The sequence below is a fragment of the Mus caroli genome, unplaced genomic scaffold (genome assembly GCF_978045245.1).
Source record: "Mus caroli unplaced genomic scaffold, Mus_caroli_1 scaffold_1, whole genome shotgun sequence".
Taxonomy (NCBI): Eukaryota; Metazoa; Chordata; class Mammalia; order Rodentia; family Muridae; genus Mus; species Mus caroli.
The window spans coordinates 127031110-127057720 of NW_028227256.1; the positions used below are offsets into that span (position 1 = coordinate 127031110).

The 26611-nt window shown below is 41.5% G+C and overlaps 1 long non-coding RNA gene across 1 annotated transcript in view; it reads left to right on the top strand.

The window, feature by feature from the left end:
- Positions 1-24315, top strand: part of LOC147006117 (uncharacterized) — a 58326-nt gene extending 34011 nt beyond the window's left edge. The window contains exons 2-4 of the long non-coding RNA XR_015047701.1: positions 17165-17316; positions 22091-22197; positions 23403-24315. This is a non-coding gene — a long non-coding RNA (uncharacterized LOC147006117). The remainder of the gene's footprint in view (positions 1-17164; positions 17317-22090; positions 22198-23402) is intronic.
- The last annotated feature ends 2296 nt before the right edge of the window (positions 24316-26611 follow it).

Consider the following 26611-nt stretch of genomic DNA (forward strand, 5'->3'; position numbering starts at 1 on the left):
AAAAACTATGCTATTGTTTGAAAAGGTATTGCATACTAAAGATTACCAGTATAAATAGATCACCATAGCAACACCTGTGAAATAAGGTGAAGGATATTTCTATAGAGTGGAGTCAACTCCAACTGGGTGTGTTTTCCACTGGAGTAGAGAATACTAAAATCATGCCTTGTAGGTATAGGTTTAAATGAACTTAGAATCAGCCTTTGTTACTCTTCGTTGCTTGGCAACCCTCAATCTAGTTCGTGGAAATGGCCACCACTGGGAACATTTTTTTTTTTTTTTAAGGCTAAATTTTCATTTCCCTGCTTTCACACAGACTACTGTGCCAAACATTCCTCTAAACAGCTACCTATTTAGGCAGTGACGTTGGTTATATTAAGAGTGTTCCAGTCACATTTTACCTTAACTCTGTGTCCACTGCACTAGGAAGCATTTCTGGGTTTGTAACTTCAGTTTCTCTTGGGGACATCTTCAAGCTGGCCTCTTCCAAAGGGAGCCAGCTAGCACACTCTTCAGTTGAGGTCTATTTATTTCCCCTTCCCTCTTGGACGCTCACTTTGGGAATTATAGGCTACACTGCTCCTGCAGAGTCCCTGTGGTACCTGTGCTAAATGGCATGCCTGCTCCATTTGACTGCCTCTGCCCTTGAGATCTTTGGAGGTTGCTCAGCAGCAGCCTGAGCAGATTTAAGGGGGACAGAAGCAAAGCTGATGGGTCATCAGTAGTTCCAAGCTGATTCAAATTCATACAGTGGGTTCAAATGCACCGTATTTGTATATGGGCGCCTAGAATGGACTGGAGCATCAATTTCAAGAACTGTAGTCACCATGATTCAATTTTTCCTAGAAGAACTAGCATCATCTTCTCCATTACAATGACCTCTAATAAAGACCATTTATTATGCTAGCATTTAACAATGGTTTCTTTAAAAGTTTTGGGTCCTTGGATGACAGTTTAGTGGGTAAAAATATTTCTTCATAAATCTGGGAACAGAGTTCAGATCCCAAGTAAAAGCTGAGCATGTATGTCAGCATGTGCCTGTAACTTCAGAGCTGTGTGGGCAGGGAGGAGAGGGAACAGAGAAAGCAGATTCTGAGTCTTACTGGACAGTCAGTTCAGCAGAAAAGAGTGAGCTCCAGGTTCACCCTTGTCTCAAAAGGAGGGTAGAAGGGCCACTGACAAGGTTTCTGTAATAGGTTAAGGTACTTTGACACAAAAACCTGATGATCTGAGTTTAATCCCAGGAACCTATATAGAGGTGGAAGAAGAGAATTGACTCTACAAAATTGGCTTCTGAGCTCTACAAGTACACTGAAGTACACGTGCCCACCCATGCATCATGTAGAAACACATACACAATAACATTATAAAAATTTAATTAGGAGCAAAAATTTAATTCAATAACATTATAAAAAAATAAAATTAGGAGCCGGGCAGTAGTGGCGCATGCCTTTAATCCCAGCACTTGGAAGGCAGAGGCAGGGGGATTTCTGAGTTTGAGGCCAGCCAGTGAGCTCTAGTGAGCTCCAGGACAGCCAGGGCTATACAGAGAAATCCTGTCTCAAAAAACCAAAATAATAATAATAATAATAATAATAATAAAATAAAATTCGGGACAATAGAGAAAGAAAAAGACACCTGATGTTGACCTCTGGCTTCTACTTACACAAAGATAGACATGCATATCTATATATCCATATTAATATATTACACACACACAATACTTCAGATATATCGAAGATAAGTGTCCCATAGTTTCTAGAATTTTCCTCCAAAATAGTCCTGGAAAGATGAGAAGGCTAGTAGTGAATGCTTTCTCTTGCTTGGGAGAGAGGGGTCTTCGTGGAAGAAACTATAAATAATCTGCTGGTCTAACTAAGACTACGGGACCATAGGATAGAATGATGAGTGTCAAAGGCACTAACGCAATTTATAAACACAAGTGACAGCCATTGTTGTGTACTATTAGCTCTAAATGACTTGAGAATATCTTCAGGTTCTATCAACGAAGAGGTTGCTTTACAAATGAGCTTTTTTGCCATTATAGTTTAAAGAACAGTATCAGTATCTTAAAAGTATTGGTGTTGCCCTGGGATAAGATGGATAAGTGAATGTGAGTACAATTGTGTAACGGTAGTATCCTCAAAAACTGAAACAGTTTGTCCTGCAGAGATGCTCCTCAAGCAGGAAGGTAAACAACTCAACAGCTTTCGGAAATCCCTGAAACTGACCAGATTCATTGGGCTCCTCCCTACCAGAGTTAAGAAATAAAGGCTGCAAAGAAGAAAGACAAGCCAAACTGCAAAGAGTAACACCAGACCAGCTGCCTGGCAAAGAAGCAGAAACCACCCTAGCTGCCTGGAAGAGCTTTAGACCAGACTCACCAGCTTAAATGCTTTCCAACCTGTTGAGTTGCCTGCAGCCTGTGCAGTGTGCTCCAGGTTCCCAGCTTTGTGAGCTGTCACCTCTGCTGGAGCTGGCTTTGGTGACACTGTCTCTGGCTAAATAACCCTTTGCCCATATCCCTGGAAAAGTTTTCACACACAACATGTGTGAAGGGAGGAAGGAAGGAAGGAAGGAAGGAAGGAAGGAAGGAAGGAAGGGAAAAAAAGAAAAATGGAAAGCATAATTCCTGAATATTCATTGACCAAAATTAATTCAAGATCAAATGGGAAATGAATTTGCAGCATATCTTCCACTGCTTATCTTTGTGACATACGGCTTCTAAACAGAGAGCATGTTATAATACACGTGGTAACAAATGTGCTGTTTTGCCATATAACACCAGTGAGTATACCGGAAACATTTTGGCTCAAATTCAAGATTATTTTGTTATGAGCATTAGCCTTTCACTAAACATATGGTTTTCATTTTATATGTGTGTGTACATATATAATCAAAACCATGTGTAGTGAAAGACATGTATATTTTTCTTTTATATTTATCTTATATATAGCCATATATATGTATGTATTTACATGTTTATATATAATCAAATCCACATGTATAGTGAAAGACATGTATATGTCTTTTATAGTTATATTTATTTTTTACATATAATATATGAACATATTTATAAAAGCCATATATATATACATATACATATATGTATCTTTTATAAATAGAAAACAAACCCTTGACACTTTCCTACTCTGTTTCTTCAGCATTAGTATCAAATTAGCACATAGCATAATACAACATTTGATTTTAAGTATTGCTATTTGGGTTGCTAACTTTGTCACTGGGGAACACAGGGCCTCTTGAGTAGCTTCTCATTATTCTAGACAAAATCGTTAAGTTTAAATGGACTCAGAAGGAAACTCAGATGGCATTAGAGACTGAATAAAATAAATAAGGGAAAGAAAAGGGCAAGCAAGCTGGAGCGCTCCGTAGCTACCAAGAGGGAAACAGATAAAAGAAAGAGGAGGCCATGAGTATCTATCTAGTCGGGGCTTAAGAAAGCAGGCTGGCTCAGGCCCTGGAGCAGCTGTACAGTGGAGGGCATCAGAGAAAGAATAAGAATGCCCAAGAGTGACCAGGGCAGGCAGCTTTAGAATTTGGGCCAGTGTTTGAAAAATAGAAAAGGAGAAAATAAAAGTTCTCTGCTCTCTGATTTAGAACTCAAAAAGTTGGCAGGTTCAGCAGGGAGGATCTGTAATGAATCAACCAGAAGGAGTTTCTGGGAGTAGAAAATTCTGGCCTTCCTGGCAAGAATAAAGATATTCTAAAGACAATTATGCACCACCCTTTGGCTGTCTGACGTTTGAAAACAGTGCACCAAAATAAAATGGAAATTCCCCAGGAAATGTGAGGGCTAAAGATATGTTTTGAGTTTAAATTACTAGGCTTAAGAAATGTATAAAACAAAAATGCCTCCTCCCTATGAGCCCTGCTTGCGCGTGGACAGATACCTTCCTGGAATGCTGGGAGCTGTTGTTAATTTAAGATAACAAACCACATGTTTTCATTTTTCTAAGCAAGTTTGGTTGCCCCAGTGGCACAGGAAGTGCTTGATCACACATAGGTGATAGGTACATAGACAGGAAGTGCCTTAGGATGTATGCTTGCCCCCGATTGGACGAAGACAGGATGTAGCCTTGTGTGTTTTGCCTTTATAAGCACCTGACAAACATAATTTGCAGCCATTCTCCGGGAATGCTGAGTATGGGCCGGGCCAGTGCCCATCATCCTGGCCAGTATTTAATAAAGTTTGTTTCAAATTTGGCTCAAAAGTTTTGTTAATGATCTTATTCTCACAGGGTGGTATCAACAGAAACTCATCCAGGAAAAGGAAAAGGCTGGGGCTTTGCTGGCACCCAGAAGATGAGCTTTTTCTCCAAAGACTAGATTTTCTACTTGCCACACCCCCTTGTAGGGCGATTGGAGCAGAGACTGAGGTGGGCAGGGCCCCACCCTGTGCAGCATTGCTAAGTTATACATACCTCTTGGCTTTTTCATACATTAATCTTGATGGAACTTTCTCCAATATTTACACTCCTGCCATGACTAGCTCTTGAGAACTGTGCTCAAAAAAAAAAAATCATGAATAAGAAGGGTGGTGTTCAGTCATTTTCCTATAATTCATGCTAATGAAACAGATAGGATAGTCCCTGCCTAAGAGCGACTGTGATACCCCAACCCTGTTTTATATATTGGTTGAAGAGAGTGACTTGGATTTTTTAAAGTAGGTTTTGGAATAGATCTCCATATCATGGGGAGTTTAGTTTGACATTGTTATATATCTTAATACAGGGTTTAAGGAACAGCAGTCGATGGCCCCAGAAAAGTCACGAGCCAGCTGAGCCATAAGCATGCTTGCTCCAGGACAGCAGCCTTCTGCAGTTAGATTCCAGGGATATGATCCCTTGTATTACTTAAGAGGAAAAAATAAGCAAACAAAATCACGCTGATGGTTATATGTTGGCAGTGTAGCAAAATAAAGAACAAAAACGAATCCAGTTATGGAACAGCTTCAAAGGGAAGACACCATAAGGTTGTAATCACTGAACACTGAGTACCAAAAAAAAAAAGAAGAATTATAATGAAGAAAATCTAAAGCATTGAATATGGTTACAAATATGTATATATGTAGATGATATATATGATGATATATATACCATATGGATATAGACAGACAGAGAGAGAGAGAGAGAGAGAGAGAGAGAGAGAGAGAGAGTTTAAATGTAGTCATTCTCAAGTTAATGTTTCTCCCTGAAGCCATAGGTAGCCAACAAAGAGCCTAGTGCTCATGCTAGGGTATGGAATGCCTTTGTTTGAACTGTTGGTCAGAGAAGGTCAGGAGAACCTTGCTCCCAAAAGCAATACATGTGTCTTAATTCGGGTTTACATTGCTGAGCACAGACACTATGACTAAGAACTCTTCGTATAAAGACAGCATTTCATTGGGGCCGGCTTACAGGTTCAGAGGCTCAGTCCATTATCATCAAGATGGGAGCATGGCAGCATCTAGGCAGGTATGGTGCAGGAGAAGCTGAGAGTTCTACATCTTTATCTGAAGGCTGCTAGAAGAATGGCTTCTAGGCAGCTGGGATGAGGGTCTTAAAGCCTACACCCACAGTGACACACCTACTCCAAGAAGGCCACACCTTCTAATAGTGCCACTCCCTGGGCCAGGCATATCCAAACCATCACAACTGTCTTGGCTACTGTCTTTGCTTTTGCTTACACACCAGAACGTGATGGTAAGACCTATTGCTTGAAGACACCACAGTCTTTAGTCACAAGACCTGGAGAAAATAAGCTGGTACAAGCTGCTTATTCCCTGCTGGCTAGCCTTCTTAGTACCAGAGAAAAGTCACCAGCGATCCCACCAATTTGAGCCCTGTGAGCAACAATAATGCTTGGCCTGAGAGTCTGCCCACAGGAACAATCGTGCTACAAATGTGATGGGAATTACAAATTGATTTCTGATTGGATAGTTGGCCTACTCCAAAGGAGGAAGCTCATACCTGGTACTATAATTTAGCCCAGAGCTCATGACTGGGAAGCATCTAGGCCCTAGAAGAGAACCTACTAGTAGTCTATTATTTGGATAAAAAGGTCGTGGATCAAAAATAGGGAACACCCAAAGGCAATTCTTTTAGGCAGTCAAATTAGAGTTCTGTTTGTCGAAACACCTGGAACTTTTCTTTTTCCAAATTATTCTGAATAATAAGAGAGTCTTTTTCTTGTGGTAGCGGAAAATTTGAATGTTTCCAGGCTTAGAGAAATGACTTGAAGATGCAGAGACCCACAGCCAGACATTAGGTAGAGTCCAGGAACCCCACAGAAAAGGGGAAGGATTGTAGGAGCCAGGGGGTCAAGGACACCACAAGAAAAACCACCCAATCAACTAACCAGGTTTCATTGGGGCTCACAAAGACTGCACTGACAATCAGGAAGCCTGCATGGGTTTGACCTAGGTCCACTGCATATATTATGATTGTTTATCTTGATGTTCTTGTGGGACTTCTAGCAGTGGGCGTGGACGCTGTCTCTAACACGTTTGCCTGCTTTTAGGACCCTTTTCTTCCTACTGGATTGCCTAGTCCAGCTTTGATGTGAGGGTATGTACCTAGTCTTACTGTAATTTTGTAGTACTGGCTGATTTTATGTCATCTTGAAACAAGTTAGAGTGGTCAGAGAGGAAGGCACCTCAGTTCAGGGAATACCTCCATGAGATCTCAATTAGTGATCACTGTGAGAAGGCCCAGCCCACTGTGGTATCACCCCTGGACTGGTGGTCCTGGGTTCTATAGAAAGCAGACTGAGGAAGCCAGTAATGGGCACCCCTCCATGGCCTCTGCACCAGCTCTGCCTGCAGGACCCTGCCTTAACTGAGTTCCTGTCCTGACTTCCTTTGGTGGTGAACAGCAAGGTGGAACTATAAGCCAAATAAGCCCTTTCACCCCCAACTTGCTTTTTGGTCATGGAGTTTTGTCAAAGCAAAACTAAGACACTTGTTATGCCATGTTTGGTTGATGTCCCTGGGAGACATGCTCTTTTCTGAAGGGAAATGTAAGGGTGAGTCTGGGGGAAGAGGGGAAGTGTAGGGGAGGGACTAGGAGAAAAGGAGGGAGGAGAAACTGAGGGAGGGATGTAATGTATGAAACAAGGTCCAATAACCATGAGTTTGGGACTATCCACTAGAGTCTGGTGAGCTCCCCAGCAAGTCCTCAACTGAAAACAATGACTCCCCTTCTCCCACAGTCTATCCATAGCCAATAGTTCACAGTGGAGAGGTAGGATCTCACAAATCTCTCCACTTTTCAAGACTGGCTGTTGACTCTAGGCCCAGTTGCTCACAGCTGCTGTGATTTCATAATTGCAGTGACTGTGTCATGCCCAGATGTCAGTAAAACTTTTACAGTGCTATTAATTTGCTCAAATAATCCAGGGAACTGAGATAAATACAGTGAAACTGTTGCATAATAGATCAAATTTAACAAAAAACACTTGTCTGGTAAAATGAGTTCCATGATCACTATATAATTCAGCAGGAATGCACCAAGAGAGAATAATTCTTTCTAACCCATTTTTTCCCCCACTGACACAGTGGCTTTCCACCAAGGGAAAGCTTCAATTCAACGGTAAAATAAATTCATGCTAAGACATATTTATATACTTGTGTCAGGGACATTTAGACAAAGTCTAGCTGCCAAGTTTCAAAAGGTTCTTTCGATAAAAAGTATTGTAAGCAAGGACACACTTTCATCTATGGAGGGCCACTGAGATAACTGCTCTATGATCAGGGAAAAGGAGTGTGTGCATGTGTGTGTGTGTGTGTGTGTGTGTGAGAGAGAGAGAGAGAGAGAGAGAGAGAGAGAGAACACCCAGAGGCATCTGGAAGAGTCCAGAACATAGAGAAGCAGCAGCGTCCTGGACATGGCCAGGGCTAGGGAATCAGGACTTGCAGAGAAGAGCAGGAGAGAATAGTGAAGATGGTTAGGGCAGGGGAAAACCTTGCCATTATACAGAGAATAGATGGGAATCTGGGGAGAGGGAAGCCCACTGGGGAAGGAAGGGGCCTGTGTCCTTGTGCAGACTTATGAATGGGGACTGCAGGATCCTGAAGGCTAGCATGGCTATGATGCTCTGGTAGGCACCACATGTATATATCCCCAGAGAGCCTTATGTCCCTTCCTCCAGAAGCAAGGAAAATGACTCCTTCTGGCAGACAGAAAACTTCTTCATGAGTTTCTGAGGAATGGCGGCTTTTATCTAACCACCAGAAATACTTCCTATATAGCTCTGCTTGGCCTGAGTCAAGACCATCATTTCTGGACATATCTTTTCTCCCACTTCCTGAGCACTTCCTGAGACCTAACCCAAGTGCTCTTGGGTCCCACGAAGTGGCTTAGCAGGCTTGTGTTTGGAACAAGCAGAACACACAGCTGATGGAACAGCATAGGCTCTGCTATGCCTTTGTCTTTTTAGTACTTGTTTTAGGATGTGCTAGGGTTTTAACAATGGCAAATTGGGCAAATGGATAGCATCCAGCAATTGTGAAATATGCTGACTTTTCTAAAGAGCTGGCCAGAGAAATTTGGAAATTCTCTTTCTCATGCAGCACTTACTCCATGTGAGTGTGTAATAGCTGCTCTGTTTTCTGCTAAATGGAGCACTTTTGTTAAGACTATAAATTCAGCCACTTGAGCAGATTTAATAACCAGCAAATGAGCACATTCATTACATCAGGACTGAAAGCAACTGCATATCCTGCATATCCTGCCTAAACCTGACCTTGTTTATCTCAGCAATAAGAACTGTCAGTAAGTAAAATCAATTTTGCATTTTCAGTAGCTGTGTCAAATGTGTGTCTCCTAGAAGCAAGCAGTATATCAGGTGTGGATCCCAGCCAAGTTCCTCCTCTTCTGGGTCTTCTGATGAAGGGATTGAGGGTTGCAGGACACAGGAGATCAAAACAGCTTAGACGTTAGACCTCCCTGAGTAGTACTGGTGTGATGTAAATGAAGCAGAATTCCTATGGAGTTGGGTGTAAGTGGTGAAGAGAGAGGCTGAACTGAGTCTACAGATGTTTATGGTAGAGGTGGAGATGGCTCTCATGCAGGGAAGATGTCATCTGGCTATAGGGGGCTGGAGTACCAGCAGGGGCCTGTGTACTATGTACACACACCCACACACACACACCCATATCATCCTTTCTGCTTTCTTCCTTCTCAAGTGGAAAGGAGAAAAAAGAAATTATAGATTAGCAGCCTTAGGGCAGGGGCCTGTTTTAAGCATGTTAAGGCCTAAAATGTCACCTCTTCCTCCAGGCCTACTTGAAGGGTATCAGATTATACAGTTTCTTGGTATTCTTTTGTTTGTTTGTTTTATTTTTTTTCCTTACTCACTTTACATCCTGTTCATTGCCCTGCTCCTGGTCACTCCCTGTCACAATTCTTCCCCCACCCCCCTCCTCCTCTGAGCCGGTGGGGGCCCCCCTGGATTCCCCCTCCAACTCGAACACCACCTCTACCCCCCCCCTTACTTTAAGTCTCTGTGAGGCTAGGCATTTCCTCTACAGATCGTACAAGGTTTATTTAGTGGTGGACAATGATGAATAGTTTGGATTATGATTCCTGTAGCAACCAGTTAGTCCTGGGATCCTTTTAATTGTCATTTTATTTGAGATATAGAATATTTACCATTCAAAGTGCTCCCATTCAAATTGTTAAACCTGAGAACTGCAAGAAGAAAACCCAAATCTACAATTGTTCGGTTAAAGCAAGCTTTATTTTGCGCTTCACCTGGGCCTGGCCAGTCCAGCTGCCTCTTCCTAAGTCCGGATTTTAGAGAGCAGCCCCAGCTGTCTTCTTGAAATCCCTTTAATAGGAGAGGTGTTCATGGGGCTGAGAATTGGCTGTTATTATACATTGTCAGATAGAGTGAGAGGGGAAGACAAAGGGTAAGGACTACATCATGTGAACGGGGCCAAAGGTTTAGTGTAGGTTGAAAACATGTTTTCACTTCACATCAGATCTAAGAAACAGAAACTTATTCTTAATTACAGATGGAAACTTTAACTTGCAAGGACTTAACACAGGACAAACAGGAACTTATTCTTTAGGATTTATCACAGGATAAACAGAAACTCATTCAGAGCCCTTAACCTGCACAGGACAAACAGGAACTTCTTACCCCTCCCTCCCCTCTCCCCTCCCCTCTCCCCTCCCCTCTCCCCTACCCTCTCCCCTACCCTCTCCCCTCCCCTCTCCCCTCTTCCCCAGATCCACCCCTCTGTAGGAATAATCTCTTGTGCGCTGTATGGGAGCATCACCTGTCAATTAAAAGCTGACGGCTTATTAGCAAAAGGCAGGAAGTAGAAGGTGGGAGTTCTGGTAGAAAGATTAGAACTCTGGGAGATAGAGTCTGAAGATTTACCCTGGGCTCTGAGGAAATCGGAAGCATGAAACTGAGGAGAGGTAAATTAGCCTTGTGGCAGACATAAAATAATTTAAATCTGTCATAAATGTTACAAGCTAGTCAGGGAGCAAGTCAAAGCATATGGCCTAGGCATTTATTCATAAATAAATAACCCTCTGAGTTTGTTATTCGGGAACTGGCGCGCAGATAGAAAAGCTTGTAGTTATACCCTCTCCTCCTCCCCAGAAAAAAGCAGTCCTCGCAGGGACATCAACCAAACACAGCATAACAAGTTGCAACAAGACCAGGCACATAGCATCACATCCAAGCTGGACAAGGCAAGAGGAGTTGGCTCCCACAAATAGGCAGAAGAATCAAGGACAGCCCATGCCCCCACTACCACTGTTAGAATCTCTGCTACTCGGGCATAGCATGTATGCAGAGGATCTAGGTAAGACTTTTACTGATCCCTGTGTGCTGGGAATTCCCATGAGTCCTAGTCCATTGATTCTGTGGGCTGTGTTCTTGTGGTGTGTCCCTGACCCCTCTGCTTTCTCAGGTCCTCCTCCTCCTCTTCCTCCTCCTCTTCCTCCTCCTCTTCCTCCTCCTCTTCCTCCTCCTCCTCCTCCCCCCTCCTCCTCCTCTTCCTCCTCCTCCTCCTCCTCTTCTTCCTCCTCCTCCTCCTCTTCCTCCTCCTTCTCTTCCTTCTCCTTTTCCTCCTCCTCCTTCTCCTCCTCTTCCTTCTCCTTTTCCTCCTCCTCCTTCTCCTCTTCTCTCTCCTCTTCTTCTCCCTCCTCTTCTTCTTCCTCCTCTTCCTCCTCCTCTTCCTCCTTCTCCTCCTCCTCAGGACTCCCTGAGTTCTAAGGTTTGGCAGTTGGATAAAGCCTTTCTGGCCCTTTTGATAATGATTTCTGCTAGGCTCCAGTGCCAGCACACTCTGTGGCAGGACAAACTGTAGGCTGAAGGGTTTGTGGCTGGGTTGGTGTCCCAACCCCTCCATTGAGCCCTGGCTTAGTTACAGAAGATGGCTGGTTCAGGCTCTGTGTCTCCCATTGGTAGGAGCCTTCGCTAGGGTTGCTCATGTAGCTTCCATGGAGTTTCCATGGCTCTAGGTTCCCACCTTGCCCCTGAAATGCTCCCTAATGCCAATCATTTCTCCCAGTACCTCCTCCCCACCATCTGGTCCCTCCCCTTATCAAACCCACCCACAAAACCCACTCTATTTCCCCTTCCCAGGAAGATCCTTTTGTCTCCCTTTCAGCTCTCCGTGTTACTCAGCCTCTCTGGGTCTGTGGACTGTATAGTGATTGTCTTACTGTACAGCTTATATATGTATTTTTAAATGATTACGTACCATGTTTGTCTTTCCGTTACCTCCCTCTAGGTGATTTTTTTTCTAGTTCCATCCATTTGCCTGCAAATTTCATAATGTCATTGTTTTTAGCAGCTGAGTAAAGAAACCCTATTTTCTTTACCCACTCTTTGGTTGAGGGCCATCTAGTTTGTTTGTAGTTTCTGGCTAGTATGAATAAAGTTGCTATGAACATAGTTGAGCAACTGTTCTTGTGATAGAACATTCTTTGGGCATATGCTCAGGAGTGGTATAGCTGAGTCCTGTGGTAGATCCTAATTTTCTGAGAAACTCAGGAACTTATTCTTAACTGCAAACAGAACTGTTAATGTACAAACTATATATATTTTTTTTTTTTTCTGATTTGGTCTCACAGGATATGTGATCATTTCTGAAGGAGTCACCGTATAACCTAGGTATTTAACCTCCTACGGGCAAAGCTGCATTTTGTGGTTTGATACTTTATGGCCTGTGTTAGCTAGTTGCTATAATAAGAAAATTTGACCTTTGAGTCAAGCGTCATGTGATAGAGAAAAGAGCAGGTCCTCTGTAAAGGTATTCTTAAACAGAGAAACAGGACACCAAGGCTTTCTGCCAGGGAGCAGCTTCATTTGTGCCAAAACAGGCTCAGCAGATTCAAATCCAAAGGCTGATCCCCAAGTGCATCCAGGCTTCACCTTATATACATTCTAGCCCCTTTGTCCCCTCATATGGTAGTGTATGCTTTCACTGTGTCGTCTATGGCTATAGGTCCGTGACATTAAGCTACAGGAGTGGGTTTCGGTTGCTATGACACTGAGGAGTCAGAGGTGTCATGAGGCTGAGCACGCACACACTGGTGCTGATTAAGCCTCTTGTCTTTCATGTGCTCTAGGAGGACCCTTACCACAATCCACATGTTGAATTAAATAAAACTCCTAAAGGAATTGTAAATATCATAAGATTTAGGGTTTTGAGAAAACGACCCTGGAATCCTAGTGTGTCTCTGTGCCGTCATGTCTCATATGTATTGTCTTCCCATCTGAAGGAATTCTGGCTGTTAGACACAGCAGAGATGCTGAGAGGGCACCTGAAGTTCTATTACTCAAGAGTAACAGAAAAAAAACTGCCATAAATCAAGACACTTTTAAAGATACATTAGTGGTGCCTGGCGTGGTGGTGCACGCCCTTAATCCCAGCACTCAGGAGGCAGAGGCAGGAGGATTTCTGAGTTCGAGGCCAGCCTGGTCTACAAAGTGAGTTCCAGGACAGCCAGGGCTATACAGAGAAACCCTGTCTCAAAAAACAAAACAAACAAACAACAACAAAAAAAGATACATTAGTGGAAACATTAAGAAGGTAGCTAAGGCAAGTCAGAGCTTCGGCTGTAGGCCTCGGGAGCTATGTGAGGCCTCTCAGCCTTTTGGTTGGTGGAAACTATGGTTTTCTTTCTTTCTTTCTTTCTTTCTTTCTTTCTTTCTTTCTTTCTTTTTAATTGGGTATTTATTTCATTTACATTTCCAATGCTATCCCAAAAGTCCCCCACACGCTCCCCCACCCACCCACTCCCACTTCTTGGCCCTGTCGTTCCCCTGTACTGAGGCATACAAAGTTTGCACGACCAATGGGCCTCTCATTGCATACACTAGCAAGATTTTGCTGAAAGGACCCAGATATAGCTGTCTCTTGTAAGACTATGCCGGGTCCTAACAAACACAGAAGTGGATGCTCACAGTCAGCTATTGGATGGATCACAGGGACCCCAATGGAGGAGCTAGAGAAAGTACCCATATAGCTAAAGGGATCCACAATCCTATAGGTGGAACAACAATTTGAACTAACCAGTACCCCCCCACACACACCCGGAGCTCGTGTCTCTAGCTGCGTATGAATCAGAACTATGGTTTTCTTAACAACACATTCCAAATGTTTTTAATCTGTTAGTCACAGAGTGTTAGGTCAGTCACAGAGGTAGGCAAGCAGTGGCTATTTAGAGGGCTGAAGATGAACCGAGATAAATGTAACCAGGCTCTGGACCAGCAATGTTCCAACCTGACCACAGTCACAGCCTTTTAATAGTCAGCCCGCCTTTGAAGACACAGTTTCTTTCCAGGAATTCTTCTTGCTCAGGTGGAGTGAGGACCTCTCTCTGAATGTGATTGCAGACCAGAAGAGTATAATGCATTATTTTAAGGTCTGTGCATCAAAGTGATCCAATTAGTAAGAAAACAGCGGAGGGGAGTCTTTACTGAAGATAAATAGCTATCAGTGTGTAACTTTAAAAGAAATAAAGAGTAAAAGCCTTTGTGTTGATACAGGAAAACAGTAAACACCAGAGTTTGACATATAAAAGGTGAAAGGTCAGAGCAAGAGAAAGACTGTAATGACCCCTAAAACGTCACGGGTATCTCTGCTAACTTCCCTTCTTGGAGCCAGGCCACGAGAGAGACATGGAACACCTCCAGGTTCCTGCAGCTCTTCACAGAATAGATGATCTTGCTTCCGTGTCATTATCCATGTGCGGGAGCCATTCACAGACATGAATTACAGGACTTCCAGTTGTCAGCAAAGACGTGCCCTTCTGGGATAAAAGCATCTATACAGCTGTCTCAGGTCTTCCCTATTTGCCTTTCACCTTTAGTAAAAGCACTGGTGTTCTGGTCTGGGGGAGAGAAATAGAATGGGAAATATTACCTGGATCAAAACCAAACTCAGTTAATGAAATCATCACGCAGGATGTCTTTCCCTTGCCCCCGGAGGCTGGGACAGAGGCTAAGACTGTGGAGACGAAGAAAACCCACAACTCAGATTGGGAGCATTTCCTGCTGATTCAGTAATGATAACATCAGTCTACATACGTGTATAGAAATAAATAATGTGCAAAAGAATTTTGGAAACCAAGGATCAGAGAACCGAGATTAGTGATTACAAGTCTTACTGCATTTCTGAAGAATATTATAATAATAAGGAGAATGACTTTGTGGAGACTAGGATTTGATATAAAAGAAAAGGGGAATGGCTCTCATTAGTTTCTAGCTTCATGGAAGAGCTGGGTAGATAGTGCCGCTCATGGATCTGTAGAACAGCTGAAGAAGAACTGCCCTTGGTCAAACAAATGTATGGGGAGCCCTGGAGGCCCTAAACCATTCTCCTCACACACAGCATATTAGAGAGACATATACAAGAATTTTAAAAGGCAGTAAGTAAAAAGGCTTAAAATAGCTTAAAATTCCGCTTGTTAAGTTTCTGATTTGCTTATTCAATTCACGTGTAAAAGATTTTTCTCAGACTTCAGATTGTCTAGTACCGATAACCTCAAGGCTTTGGTGGGGAAGAGGATTTAAGTCTCTCTTTCCCTACTTAGCTGAAATTTGTCTAGCTGGGACAGGATATGTGAACATGAACTTCAGGCTATAATAATTTTTAAAAAATGTTTTGTTTCATCCTCTGTGAACTGGAAATTCTTTTAAAATGCAAATATGAAATGATGTAATTACTGCTGTAAGAAATAGGTTTAAATCCGGTGGCCCTGAGAATGTAGCTTCCATCTCTGGGATCTGCCTCCTGAGTGTAGACACAAAGTATCCTTAGAGGCTCAGCAAAGAAGCAAACTGCTATCCTCTGCAATTCCTGTGTTCCCCTTCTACACCCACCCTTCTCAGGCCCTGTTCTCTGTAGGAGCTGGTCCTGCCTCCAGCCTCCAGCATCCAGCATCCAAACAACTCACTGTGAAAGGCAGGTGCACCTAGAAATGCCTGTGTTTGCCCTCCAGACTCAATAACCCTCTAGAGGTTTTTCTTTTCTTTTTCTTTCCTGGCTGCATGAGCAGCTACAAGGAACAAATGGTAGACTAGAGTCATTCATGAGACTTCCAGCCTCTCATGTCCTTCAAGAGTGATCAGGAGGAAAGGCAGCCCATTGGAATAGCCACTCCCACTGTTGTGACTTTGACCCCTTGTGACTGGATGGGTCCTTCCTCCATTTTGACTGGCTAGTATCGATCTGCCTGTGATGTCTGTCAAATTCTAATGATTGTATGAGGCAGGAAGGGCCTTGCCTTCGTTCTGGTTGAACTTTCAGTATTTACCTTCTATCTCCCCTTTGAGCCATTTTCCCCACTTCATAATTTACCAGTCCATACCATGTCCCTCAATCTAGACAGGAGGTAGGCACCTGTAGCCAGGGTTAACTCCCCAGTGTAAGGACAGCTGCCAGTCAGCTTCCTAGATGAGGAGGTGTTCATTGTAACTGATCACGTGTAATATAATATTATATCCCTGTAATCTACAGATACAAAACATAGAAAACAAAACAACAAACAAACAAAAAATACAATCCTTACACTTGAGGCTCAGGGAACATTATAGAAGAGGGGTGAAAACATTATAAGAGCCAGAGGATCAGGGAGCTGCAAGATAAACTCTTCTAGGGAAAAAAAATAGCAGAGAGAAACAGAGAGACAGAGAGAGAGAGAGAGACAGAGAGACAGAGACAGACAGAGAAAGAGAGACAGAGAGAGACAGACAGACAGAGAGGCAGACAGACAGAGAGAGAGACAGAGAGAGAGAGAGACAGAGGGAGAGAGAGAGACAGAGAGAGAGACAGAGACAGAGAGAGAAGACATCATTGGTGAATTAGGTTAGAGAGAGGAGTAGGAGGTAAATTTGATCAAAATGCAGTGTATGAAATTCTTTAAAAATTAATGTTTTTAAAAGCTGTAAGCAGAAAATAAGCATCACACATGATCTATACTCCCAACCCCCAAGAAACTCTAGCTTCCAGAGTTAGTATTTGGACAAACAGCTGAGTGTTCTTACTAAGAATGTGTGTTTACAGAAAAACAAAGTTGCAAATTCCTTCCCATGCTCACATGCACAGACACAGGAACCTGGACACACAGATCCCTGCTCATTACAGTTGGCTTTATCACATATTCTCTTCTAATGAGAAAGAAAATGCTTGTTAAAAATTGAAATATGATTCAATAGAAAGACACCAAAAACTGAAAAAAAAAAAAAAACGGTGATAGAAAAGACAGTATCAAGAATGCTCATGTTGCTCAGCCTGTCTATGTCACAGCAACTGGAGAGTGTGGGGCAAGAGCTGTTGTGGGTGTCACTGGAGAACACTGCTCAGACATGGCTTGAGGCCAATAAAAAGTCTTTCTTAGCTAGTGGTGACTACACTGGGAGTTTGGGAGGTGACTACACTGGGTGTTTGGGAGGTGACTACACTGGGTGTTTGGGATCCCAGTGCAGTCGCAAGCCTTTCTCGGGGTGGGATTTTAAATTTAAAAAAACAAACAAACAAACAAACAAAAAAAACATGCTCTGGGTTGACACACTTCACTTAACAAGAACAGTTAGCCAGAAGCGGAACTACAGAAGCCAAAAAGCAAGGTTAGTCCAGAGACTTTCCCAGATGTAGAACCTTTGATGGATTAGGTCTTTGTTTTCATTTTGGCAGGTGGTGCTATGTGCTGAGTTTTATGTCCTGAGTGGTACTTCCATCATGGAGTCAGTTGTACAAAGATCCAGGACCTGTTACAAAACAATTTGTCCTCTGACCTCTACGCATACACTGCAACAGTTTCATGTCTTCCCACTACCTTTATTAAGGTGAGAAATATTTTTAAAAATGTAAAAGCTGCCAGGCTGTGGTGGCACACGCCTTTAATCCCAGCACTTGGGAGGCAGAGGCAGGCAGATTTCTGAGTTCGAGGCCAGCGTATTCTACAAAGTGAGTTCCAGGACAGCCAGGGCTACACAGAGAATCCTGTCTCAAAAACAAAAACAAAAACAAAACAAAAAAAGGAAAAGCGATTAAAATGATAAAATACACTTTTGTGATACTATTAATTGTTAACATGATTGACTCTTCAATTTGCTTTGAAGTAGGCCTCTGGGCATGCCTAGGTGTGATTATCTTGATGATTATTTTTGTCATGGGAAGGCCAGTCTTAGTCGTGAGTGGGACCATCCCTTGAGCAGAGGATCTTAGACTGTAAGATGGAGACAGCATGAGCTGCAGCTTGCATCCCCCACCCCCACTCTCTAGTTGTTGATGTGATATGACCAGCTGTTCTCAGCTCTGTCTGTCCTGACGTCCCATCATGATGGGCTGTACCTTGAACTGTGACCTATATAAACCTGAGTTTTGTTTTGTTTTGTTTTGTTTTTAATCTCAAGTGCCTTTCATCAGAGTGTTTTGCCACAGCCATAGGATAGAAACTAAGAGAGAGGTAGAATAACTTTTGCATGTCCGTTGATTCCTGCTGGTTTGCTTGCTGGGACTTCCCCTGAGCTATTCTTTTTCTCTGCCTCATGAGATCAAATGACCCAAACCTCTACAGATCCTTGGATTTGTTTGCTAAGGTTTCGGGAGCCTTGGTGAAAGGTCCTATACAGTCAGGAGAAACGGGTTGTAAAGACTAAATTGAAGTTACCAAAATACAGGACAAGATAATTTGGGGCACCTTGAGTGGTGTTTTTTGATCCTTCAACTCATGGAAAAAATGTCAAGAAGCTAATTAGAAGGAAGAGAAACAAGTTGACTTACGTGACCGAGCTTGCTCCTCTTTACAAATCACATGACGTACTTGCCTGTAGTGTTAATCCCACTACTGAGAGTAAGACCACTACCACAATTAAAGCCAAATTTGCAGCAAGCTTTAACTAAATAAGGCCAGGTTGATGGACTTTGGCCATGTGTATTCTAGGGTTCCCAGGAAAATGGCAATAAGACACCATTTGATAAGGCTTATAAAGGCACACCCATAAGGCCACAGTATTTCCCATTGTGTCTAATCAGGCGAAAGCACTCATTTTTGCATACTTCCTACCTGCATACCCCCTCCCCCTTTCCTCTACCCATATCCAATCAGGAGCAAGCAGGCACACATCCTGACATATTTCCTGTGCACAGGTCTACATGCGATCAAGCACATCGGGTTCAGCTGAGTCAAACAAACTTGTTTGGGGGCATGAAAACATTAACAGTTGTCTCCAGCATTTCAGAAAGAATCTCTCCTTGAGATGCTTTCTTACAGGCTTACAGGTCAGAGGCATCTTTATTTTGTGGATCTCTTAGGCACAGTAACTAAAACTTAAAACATAACTTTGAAACTCATGGTAGTTCTTTGTCTAGGAACAGGATCCCCAAGAACAGTTAGTTCCCTTTGGTCCCTTAACACATCCATTGATGTCACATTCTTCTGGTCTTGTTTACACAACTGTTTTTGTAAGAAACAGCCCCACAGCAGACTTCCTGGTATTCTAGCTCTTACAATCCTTCTCCCACTCTTCCTTGGTGTTCCCAGAGTGGTCAGCTGTGAAACCACATACACACAAACAAAAAAAAAAATGTACTCAATGGTTTCTCTTTAAACCCATACATATATGTATGTGTGTGTGTGTCCATGTCACAAATATAATCAAAGAAAAAGACCCTATCAACTTTGAGTAGGGCATGAGAGAGATTTAAGGGTGGGTCACCAGGAGGAGCTAGGAGGAAAGGGAAGTGATGTCAATCTATTTCAATTAAAAGCATTTTTTATTCTTGAGATTATCTTATAATTACATAATTTCTGCCTTCCCTTTCCTCCCTCCAAACCCTGCCATATAGTCTTCCTTGTTCTTGTTCAGATTCATGGCCTCTTTCATTAATTTTTATTACATGCATATTTGAATATGCATGTGCATCTATACTCATACCTATAATATTCTCAGTCTGTATAATGTTACTTGTATGTATGTTTTCAAGGTTGACCATTTGGTATTGAATAAATGGTTGGTGTGCTCTTCCTTGGAAAAGAGGATTTCTCCTGTTCTCAGCATTACTTAGTTATCTGTAGTTCTTTGTGTGAGGCCCAGTGGGCTTTCTCCCCTCCACTTTGGTATGTCTATTGGTATCAACCTTATTCACCTCAAGTTTAGGCAGTTGTTAGTAAGACTTTATGGATGTAGTTTCTGACATGGCTGGGAGACACGGTTTTTTAAAGGAAGCAAAGATCATTAAATGAGCTAAATCGGAAGACGTTACTTCTCACTCTACTTCCCACTGTGGTCTCAGAATCCTGACAGAAGCACAATGTGGTCCTCGATCTGTTGACCCTATAGAGAAAGACAGGATGTGGTCTTCTGGTCTGTTTGTTAGCTGTCCAGAGCACATGAACTCCTGGGAAAGTCAAACAAGACCCAAAAGTCCTTAGGCTGGGCATGGATGGCCCAAGCCTCTAATCCCAGCTCTAGGGACACAGGGGCAGATGGATCTTTGTGAGTGCAAGATCAATCTGACCTACACAGCATTCTTCAGGCCAGCCAAGACATTTTTAGTGAAACCTTGTCTCAAAAGCAAACAAAACCATTCTTGGCTGGGTACCTTCCACCTAAAATCTCAGCACTTAGAAGCTAAGACAGGAGGCTTGCTGAAAGTTTGAAGCTAATGTGGACGACAGAGTAAATTACGGGCCTGAAGAATGCAGTTAAAACATGAGCCTCCAGGCCTAATTCCATAGCCTACACCAGGCCATGCCTGTCTGCAGCTCTCTCTAGGACAATTAAGTAATCTGTACTGACTTGACAGATCTCCACACCTGGCTCCTCCAAGCTCTGTGGCATGCATGCTATGCTTATCTAGATCATTTGATGTGTACCACTCCTTAATGTTTATAGATGTCAGACCTTCCCTTTGATCTGGGGGGCTGATGTGTGACTCCTGGGGAAGGTTGCTCAGGATGCTTTCAGAAGAGTCACCTCTGGCGCTCGCTCTCTCTCTCTCTCTCTCTCTCTCTCTCTCTCTCTCTCTCTCTCTCTCCTTCCCTCTCTGCCTCTCTTACTAATCCCATATTTTCTCTTTCCCTCCTTTACACACTTAGGGGTTCCCATCCAGTCTTTAAGGGGAAGTCTTTCCTTCTCTTAAAGACTCCATCATGTTTAGATTCTCTTTATATTGTATTATTCCCATCTTTTCTGTGGGTAAGGATGAGGGAATAGAAGAGAGCTTGGTGACACACAGAGGAGGAACCATCTCCTGAGAAGAGGTTTCACACAGTGGGGACCACTTGTCAGACCTGTTTGATGATGGACAAGAGATACCTATACCAGGATTGCTCGGTTTGCCTAGAACTTTCCTGCTGTTTAAACCTTGAGTTAGCACCTTGTGGATGGACTTGATGGTTGTTGGACCTCTATGCTTGTTCCTTATCCCAGAGGGATCACATTTTCTGCTTTGCTGTCACTATTTTATTGGCTATTCAGGGTCAGTGGCTCAGTCTGCCTTGTTAGGGTTGTCATGGCCCAGGCTTGTGCTCAAAAACACTCCAATAATAAGTCCAATGAACCAAAATTGATTTCTCTTTAAAATAACACAAGGGGATAGCCACCTCAGTTTGCTGGAATGTCCAAACCCACACTAGCCTTGTCAAAAAGCAGCCTTCATTTCCTCTAACAGATCTTATACCCTACACAGAGACAAAAGCCCAGGCTATTTTGATTTTTCTCTTTTACAGTGTACTCTTGTTAAGGGCACAAGATCCTTGTATTCCAGAGAAGTACTAAGAAAACCAGGAATGGTAAACTCACTGGGGTGGAGATGAAACAAAATATGGGCACTCTGACCAGAAAACTGAAAGCAGAGATTGTTAATGACCTAGTGACCTTTGTGCTATCTGCAGGGTCAGACCTCACCCTAATTCTCCAGAATGATTGTGCTGGACTCTTTGCTCTTTAGCACCCAGTTAATAGAGCCCAACCTCAGGGGAGAGGTCACATGGATGTTATGGCCTGCTGTCCTCAATGGTATCTCACTCAGAGGACACCTTGGAGTCTAGACATTTAAGCTATAGAACTCATCGTCATGGTCACATGGACTTTGTAAAGGAGTTTGTAAGTAGTCATGTTAAGCTGTATTGTGCACCTGGATTTGGAATGATTATTGCACAGAAACTGTCTTAGTTTGGGTTTTACTGCTGTGAACAGACACCATGGCCAAGGCAACCCTTATAATGGCAACATTTAACTGGGGCTGGCTTTCAGGTTCAGAGGATCAGTCCTTTATCATTAAGGTGGGAGCATGGCAGTGTCCAGGCAGGCATGGTGCAGGAGGAGCTGAGTTCTACCAATTCATCTGAAGGCCACTAGGAGAAGACTAATTCTTCTGCACTGGGCTTCAAAGCTCATCCCCACAGTAACACACTTCCTCTAACAAGGCCACATCTCCAAATAGTGACACTCCCTGAACCAAGCATATTCAGACCACCACAAAACCCTTTGCCAAATTCTATCATATTTAATATGCCTACACCAAACCGTCTGGCATTGGGAGTCTTTAGGAGTCTTGACCCAGGTTGACAAAGTCAATCTGAACTAATTTCTCATCTTCACCTCTTCACAGCTTGCTTCTCTGTCTGACAACCACCTCATTATAGGCTCAAGATGATCACTGGCAAAGAGCTTGCAGTGATTTTTTTACGGAAGAAATTAACAACAAAAATCCAAAAAGTAAGCAATGTCAGTTTATAAATAACTAATTTGATTCTCCCTCTTATAATCAAAAGAACTCCCATTTCTGGAGCCCCTACATTTTACACTGATGCAAATTAGGGAAGGCTGGGTATAAATCAAAAGATACAGGTAAGGTGTTTGGAAGTTCTCATAATTCAGTTCAGAAATCAGAATTATATGTGATACTTATGTGTTATTAGATTTTCAAGAATCTCTTACTAAAGTAACTGACTCTCAGTAGGCAGAAAGAGTTGTTATGCATATAGAAACTGCTGAACTAATTCACCAAGGTTCCAAATTGATTTTGCTATTTATTCAACTGCAACAAGTGATCAGAAATAAAAAAATCATCCATTTTAACACATCATCCATATAACACATCTCAGATCCCATATGGGCCTACCAGACCCTCTAGCACAAGGTAATGAGGGAATTGATCAGCTGTTTGTTGATAGGAGATGTGCTGGAAGCCTCAGAGTTTTATAAAAAAAACACCATGTTCTTAGCAAAGGTTTAAAGAAAGAGTTCTCTATCACTTGGCAACAAGACAAAGAAATGATAAGGAAATGTCCTATTTGTTCCTTATATAACCAACTCCATTGCCTACAGGAAGTAACTCTAAAGGTACTCAAAGAAATGAAATTTGGCAAATAAATGTGTTTCATTTTACAGCGTTTGGCAAACTGAAACATGTGCACCATAGCATAGACACATATTCAGGATTTCAATGGGCAACTGCTTTGAGCTCTGAAAGTGCTGATTCTGCTATTACGTATTTATTAGAAGTTATGGCAATTATGGGTATACCTAGACAAGACTCACAATGCTCAATGCTCCAACATATGTCTCTAGTAAAATAAAATGTTTTTACATATTATAATATAAAGCATATTATAGGTATACCACGTGATCCTACAGGACAAGCAGTCATTGAAAGATCCAACCGTCCTTTAAAAGAGATGCTTAATAAACAAAGAGGGGTATCAAAGACTCCAAGAAACAGATTATGTAATGCTTTATTGACTTTAAATTTCTTAAAAAATTAATGAACAAAAAACAAAGGCTGCTGAGAGACATTCATTGGATTATAGAAAAAACTGATAAATTATATCAGCCTGTTTATTTCAAAGATATATTAATCTCAAAATGAAGAGCGGGAAATGTGTTACATTGTAGAATGCGTTTTGTATATGTTCATACAGGAAAACTTATAGATTCCATCCAAACTGATAAAAATCAGATTTGATAGAGGAAGACCCTCTGAAGATCTTGACTGCAGACAGGAAGAAAGAAATCAAGAAGACCAAATAGGATAGGTAACATGATTTGCTGGTTGGTTGACTGTTCATGGGAACAGCCGTGAAACTAGCTGAGACATAAAAACGTCTCTAACCAGAACTTCAGCTACACATAGCCAATAAGATTCATTGGGCAATCATTTCATACGGTATGAATGGAAATTTATATTGCAGTTTGATTATGTGGTCAAACTAACTTTTAAGGAAAGATACTTGTCTTTCACCTGCTCAAAAAGGAGCAGAAAAATCACCCTTAATTAATCTGTGCACCCTGCATATTTCATACAAATGTCTTTATAAACCTATGTACTGCTTGCAAAGTTTGTATATTGCAGAATGGAAGGCCAGAAGAACAGCCCTGACAGGATTCACTTTCGAGGATGCTGGGATGCTGAAACCTGCTGTTCCAGCTCCCTGATCAATATTGCCTCAAACTGATGCTGTTCCAGAGACTTGCTTCCAGAACAGCTTCAGAAAGGGCTGCTAATCCCAGATGACCTTGTTTCATCCAGTCTTTCAGATTGTTCTAATCGGGACTTCAGTTAAGCCCTGAACTTTCTCCATTCAAGACTTCAGTTAATCAACCTATAGAGACTGGACAACAATAATGCCAGCTAGCTTTCTTTTGACTTAACCATTTTTCCAGTTTTCTCTTGGGCCCCCAAACTGGAACTCTTTTCCCCAATTCAGCAAGAAGAAACTATAAGAAGACTGTCATCCCAATCACTTAAGTTGGGGTGGATAGTTTTGATCATTTTATGAATTATAGATATATTGTCATTTTAAGGGATGATTACAAATAATAATGGTCTTAGACAGGGAGGAAATTAAATAGGGAACTTAGGCTCAGAGATCTCTATACCTCTTTTCCTTTTCTCTATCCTTCTTTCTTATATAAGGTAAGGAGGTTGAGAAGAAAAAGGGGGCATATAGAAATATTATAAGAAATTAGACAAATAGGGGTAGATTATTAAATCTATTCTTAAATAAAAACATTTTACAGTGATTGTCTTATATTGATAGAGATCTTTATATTTTGATACAAAATTGAGGTTATATTTTGTTACATTGGCATAGGTTTTATATATTTATTATTTATATATATTTGTTTATTGATATAAATTTAAGGTTAATTTTGATACACACCATGTATATTTTTTCAATTTTCATATGAGATATTGTACTTACATAATTCTTAAAGATCAATATAAAGTTCTACTCTTTTTAAAAACTGCTATTATAAACAATTAGGAGTGATAAAAATACTGTCTTGAAAAAAACAAAAAAATACAAGTTATAAACTATTAGGATGGTTAAGAAATAAGCTTAATAGTCAGATAGTCAAACTCATGATCATATTAGATACTAACTTAATTAATTATAATAAAATGTTTTTAAGGTTATTCAGATAGTTAATAGCTAAGAATAACCAATGTTTAGTTGGTCTTCAAAAACCTCAGAGATATACAGAGTATGGCATTAAAAATTATTTCATTATTAAAAGATCTTATGACTATGAGACAGGTCTGTTCCTGACAGTATCCCCATTCCACTTCAGTGAAGGTGATGAGCATCAATAATAACCTCCATATGGAGTTGCTCCAATTGTAGCAAGTTAGCCACTGGGCATAGAAAATTCCCATGCTTCAACTACAGACAAATCTGTTCAGAAAGGACAAATACATCATGAAGAGCCAACCAAGCTCTGCCAAGAAAGGGTAAGCAAATCCTTCATATTTCCTGCTTCACCAAAGGTCTGTCAGATATACTGGGCCAGAAGACTGAAGAGAGATGCTCCGGTGTTATAGAGAATACTGGGGACTGTCTCTGTCATTTCTATAATTTTTGGAAGCTGTGTCCCTGTGCTTCCTGCACACTCAGGTAATATTTATTTCCTTCTCAGATTTCTGATGGGATTGAAAACTAGACTAGTTATAGTCTTACTATAAGCTTAAGTTATTTAAAATTTAAGAAGATTTCTAGGTCTAAGAAGATATTTTTAGGATGGCAATAAAAGTTAGAATAGAAATAGATTTAGATACAAAGTTCTGAACTCACCAAGATAGAATAAATAATAACATACTTTTTTCCTAAATTGCCAAGTACAAACAGTCTGAACATTTTGAATATATCTCCTACCTAATAATTTTCATGATTGTTTCATAATTTTTCCTACTCTATATTGTATATAGAGAAAGAGCCTTTTTATTTATTTGTTGAGGTTTGGTCTGATGCTATGCATTGTATTGCTAAATATTGGCCCTGGTTGCCCTCCCACCCAGGGATGATGAGATTCTCATTGCCCTTCAAGTTATCTCACATTGGTGAATAAAGATGCCTACATTCTATAGCTGGGCAAAAGAGAGATAGGCAGTGTTTTGGTTCCCAGGCCTGGAGTATTAGGCAGAGACCATGAGGAGAGTAGGAGGTGGAGAGAAAAGACACTACAGGGTAAGTGAATCATGAAAACATGCCTTGAGGGCTGGCCAGTTGAAGTTAAGAGCAGCCCAAATGGAACATGGCCAATTATAACTCGGGGTTATTAATAGGGAAGTTGACATAAGAGAACATAAATGCCAGCCCAGACTACTATACCCAGCAAAACTCTCAATTACCATAGACAGAGAAAACAAGATATTCCACGACAAAACCAAATTTACACAATACCTTTCCATCCAGCCCTACAAAGGATAATAGATGGAGAACACCAATACAAGGAGGTAAACTACACCCCAGAAAAAGCAATAAAGTAATCTTTCAACAAATTCAAAACACAATAGGCACACAAACATAATTCCACCTCTAACAACAAAAATAACAGGGAGTAACAATCACTTTTCCTTAATATTTCTTAACATCAATGGACTCAATTCTCCAATAAAAAGACATAGATTGACAGACTGGGTATGTAAACAGGACCCAGCATTTTGCTGCATACAGGAAATGCACCTCAGTGACAAAGACAGACGCTACCTCAGAATAAAAGGTTGGAAAACAATTTTTTTTAAGCAAATAGTCCCAAGAAATAAGCTGGAGTAGCCATTCTAATATCAAATAAAATTGATTTTCAGCCAAAAGTTATCAAAAAGGATAATGAAGGGAAAATCTACCAA